This window comes from Triticum aestivum, chromosome 3B, assembly GCF_018294505.1.
Source record: "Triticum aestivum cultivar Chinese Spring chromosome 3B, IWGSC CS RefSeq v2.1, whole genome shotgun sequence".
NCBI classification, from domain to species: Eukaryota; Viridiplantae; Streptophyta; class Magnoliopsida; order Poales; family Poaceae; genus Triticum; species Triticum aestivum.
The window spans coordinates 676,199,006-676,203,955 of NC_057801.1; positions in this window are offsets into that span (position 1 = coordinate 676,199,006).

Sequence of the window (4,950 nt, forward strand, 5' to 3'; positions counted from 1 at the left end):
ACCGCCGCCGCCACCCAACGCCGCCGCCGCCGGAGCCCCTCATTCTTCAAGGTACTAGCCGCGCCGCGTCACCTTTTCTTTTCCTCGGTTCGGTTTTTTGTAATCATTCCGGTTTTCCGTTCCAGTTTTCTAGATCGGTTTTTCGTTTCGGTTTTCTTTCCGAAACCCTAGATCGGTTTTTCTCGCCGGTTTTTCTTTTCAGTTTTGTTTAGCGAGCGTTCGGCGGACCGTTCGTCTTAACGAACGTGATCACCTGATCGCCTCGGTTAATGAATGTCTGTTCGTTTAACCGTTCGTCGTTCTCTTTTCTCGTCGGGTTTATTCCGCGATTCTTCCGATCGTGATTTCAGATCCGATCTTCTTTCTAGTCTATCTTTCCACTCGTTTATCGGAATCAGGTGATTCAAGCGCCTGGAGTTTCGTTTCGAAACCGCCGTTCCGACTAATCAACTTAAACAAAGTTTTGCTACTGTAAAATTTGACTTAGTTTCAACTTGCTAGAACCGAGTTGTTATCTTTCGTCGTTTGACTTTTGTTGCTAATTTTGATTCGATTCTTTTTGCAACCAGGGTTCTTAAGTTGAACTTTCTGGTTAGATCTTCTATTCGAGATTTACCTGTGCATTAGATGAGTACTTATTGTATGCTTGTTGTTTGTCTGCGATAGATCACCCGGAGTGCGCCGCTTGTTACTTCGAGTCTCTAGGTTTCGCGGATCGTCAGCAAGGCAAGTAACACTTTGATCATACTTTCTCATACCCAGTTTTTATGCATTAGATCAATCCTCAACCACTTGCATGATTAGGATCTAAAATAAATTGTGGGATGGGAAGTAGATGAGGTAGTACCTATTACCTGTTTTATTATCAAACCTTTGGGAGTTACTCTACGTTTGCTTATATTGCCATGCTATGCTAGTAGACGTGGATTGGGTGAGTGATATCCATGACAGATGTGAGATTGATAATTTTAATGGTTTATCTAAGGTGGCAACTTAAACACACATCTGGGTGGATTGAGGCACCTGATGTCTATCAGGACTTGCCTGTTTTTTTTTTCGGACCGCCACCCAGGCTCAAAGGGATCATAAGATAATTCATACTAGTAACTTACGTGTGCAGCCACAAGCCATTATGGGCTCTGGCATAGTGGAGTAAGTTGTGCGAACTCTTACGGGTAGGCTAGCAGATGTAGGGGATGTAGGTGTACAGGTCTACCCACATGTAAGGTGCTAGCGCTTCTGAAAGACTGTGTCTCGGTCATCCGTTTCTCAAACACCATGTAGTGCGAGAAACCAAACGGAGGCGATCGAGTCTTGTGGGGAAAAGTGCGCAAACCTCTGCAGAGTGTACAAACTAATCATGATTAGCCGTGTCCCCGGTTATGGACATCTTGAGTATCTAGTACTTGAATATCATGTGAATCTCAACATGTTACTCTAATTAATATTGTTGGGTTTTTAATGAGTAGTTCTAATTGGGATTGAGGATGCTGTCAACCATTCTCAATGTTTAACAACCACCATGATAGTTAAACAAATTTATTCCTTATGCAAAACTGTAACCATAGAGCTTTTCCACCAGCCAAATATGCATGTAGTATAGTCAATACTCATTACCTCTCTCTATGTGTTACATTGCCAGCATATTCCATGTGCTGACCCGTTTTCGGGCTGCAACTTTTCATGTTGCAGACTTTTCAGACGATGATTAAGGTGCCGTTTTAGGTAGTGGTTCTATACTCAGTGATGCCGTTGGAGTTGATGGACTCACTTATCTTCCAAGTCTTCCGCTGTTATCGTTATTAGATGGCCTTAAGCCATGATTATTGTAATGAGTTCTTTTTGAGCCATCGATGTAATAAGAGTGTGATTGCAACTCTGCTATAAATCCTCGATGTACTGTGTGGTGTCAGCATTACTGATCCAGGGATGACATCGTAGCACAGTAGACGTGATCCATTCGGGTCAGGTCGCTACATCGCGTGACATTTCCCCGAAGGGACAGACACAGGATCGAAGAAGGACACATGCCGGCCAGCCTAAGTGTTCCGGAGCAGTAGCAAGCTACCATGGCTCGGTGGAAGCACTAGGAGACATTTCCCAGTAAGAGAGGCTACTAAGGATAAACAACTAGATAGTCAGATCCCACACATACCAAGCATTTCAATAACATACACACAATATGCTCGATATGTGCAAATACAACATGGCATCACAACATGACTCTACAACTCAAGTATTTATTCAATAGGCTCCAAGGAGCGAGATATTACAAACATGGGTCTCACGACCCAACATTCAGAGCATACAAGTCAAAGCACATGCGGAAGCTTAACATGTCTGAGTACAGACAACTATAAATGAAAAAGGCTGAGAAGCCTAACTATCTACTAGATCCTGCCGAGGGCACAAGATCGTAGCTGAGGTAACAAGCTAAACATCGAAGTCCACGCGGTACTACTAGCGAGGCTGAAGTCTCTCTGCAAAAACATAAATTAAGCAACGTGAGTACAAATGTACCCAGCAAGACTTACATCAGATCTAACTACATATGCATCATTATCAACAAGGGGATGGTGGGGTTTAACTGCAGCACGCCAGCTTTGACTTGATGGCTATCCTGAACTACGACTGCAAGTAACTCTTTTGAGGTGGCGCACACGAGTCCACATATTCACCATATCAATACACCACTATAGATCCGCTCCCGTCTCCCTACGAGAACGCCATCCATAGCACTCACGCTTATCTTGCGTATTTTAGAGTATCCACTTTCACTTGTTTATGAACTGTACAGGCAACCCAGAAGTCCTTTTCCGCGGACACGACTATTTGAATAGATGATGTTAACCCTGCAGGGGTGTACTTCTTCACACACACTCTCACCACTTACCGCCGTTTACACGACATGTACTCGGCAACCTTCAAGCGGAAGCCCAGCGAGGGTGTCGGCCACGACCTGACTAACCACACAAGTCTCTCGTCCAGGTTTATCGCCTATTCGGGTTCCATCCGCAAGGAGATCCGGCCGGGGTGTCGCTCACGGCCCCAAACGATGTGAGCAGGGTTCCCAAGCCCACCATCCGGGTGCCACTTGGTACACCGTGCCACTGTGCCTAGTCTGTCCCAAGCCCACCTGTACCGGGTGCCACTTGGTAGACTACTAGCACTACCTACAAACACCAGAAACTAGTTGCAACTCCTGGACAGAGATCGAGTCGGTTAATTAGTCGAGAGAGTCAATTAAGGATCCCAATGTGTGGTAGTAGCTGTTCATGGATCACAAACACAGAACTCAGTTCCTGAGGACGGCTTCAATGAGACAACCCACCATGTACTCCTACATGGCCTCTCACCGCTACCTTTACCAAATTGTGTTCACACACTTAGCTCTCAATAGTAGGACATGTTCACACACCTCCAATTCATCCTCGATGAATCAGACCTGACACAACTCTAAGCAATAGCAGGCATGACAACAAGCATGAATGAGTAGGCACATCAGGGCTCAAACAACTCCTACTCATGCTAGTGGGTTTCATCTATTTACTATGGCAATGACAGGTCATGCAAAGGATAAAGGGGTTCAACTACCGCAACAAGTAATAGTTGTATCTTTGTTGTCCTAATGCAGGAAAATAGAGCAGGAGCGAGAGAGTGGGATTGTATCGGAATGAACAAGGGGGTTTTGCTCGCCTGGCACTTCTGAAGATAATATAGTTCTTCATCGGTGTCATCGAACTCATCGTCGGAACGTCGTCTACTGAGAGGGGACAAATACTGGCAAACAAAGGAGAACACAATCAATGCAATGCAACAATATGATGCATGAATGTGACATGGCAATATGCTGTTGTTTGAGCTAATGCAACTAGCAACAAGTTAAATGAAGTTGGTTTGAATCCAAGATTCAAATTCAAACTCCATATGTGCTTATTTAAATGCCAATTATTCAATTTGTTGTATACAGCAGATTTAAGTTGTTCAAACATGCATGAAAATGGTACAAATGGATAGATTGGATTTTTCTGATCATTTTTCATATATAAATTATTTGATTTGGAGCTACGGTTGAATTTCTATGAATTTTAGAAGTTTTGGGCATTTTCTGGAATTTTCAGAATTAAATTAAATCCAGAAAATGGTTAACTGCGTCAGCATTGCATCACTATGACGTCAGCGGGTCAACTGCGGTTGACCAGGTCAAATCTGACCAATGGGGTCCACTGGTCAGTGACCCAGTGTTGTTAGTGACACTGACAGGTGGGATCGGGTCAACGGACATGTCAGCATAGTCAACTCTGACTGGTGGGTCCCACCTTATTAACCTAATCTAAAGAGAAATTAAACCTAGATTAGTTAGGGCATGGGGCCTAGGTGTCAGTGAGCTAGGGGGTTTGTTAGGGCGTAATTAGTGGCTAATGACAGCGCCACGTCGGCTTCGCCGGAGTTCTGCCGGCGGCGACCAAAACGCGGCGGAGGGCATCGGGATTTTGCTATGGGGTCCGATTTGGCGCGCGGGGAGCATCTACGGGGAGCTGGCGGAGTGACGCATCCAATGGTGGAGGCGGCTGGAGCTAGGGTGGCCTACAGAGGTACCGACGACGAGCTTTGCGGCGGCCAGAGCTCGGGGGCGTGCGGGGACGCGGTTGTGGTGGCCGTGGCGATGTGCGATTAGCACCTACGGCGTCTACGTGGTGCTGTGAGTACGATGGGCGCATGCCCGGGACCAAATGGTCACCGGAGCATCACCGGCGACGAGCTCGTGCGGCGGTGGGTTTCGGCCTTAACAGAAGATGCGGCTAGAGGACGCGCGGGAGTGAGGTAGCAGGGGGGATAGAGAGAGAAGCTCACAACGGGGGCAGCAGAGGTGACGGCGAGGTCGGGGAAGCTCTGGGGGTGGCGCATCGACGACGGGGATCTCCGGTGATCCGAGGACGAAGATGACGA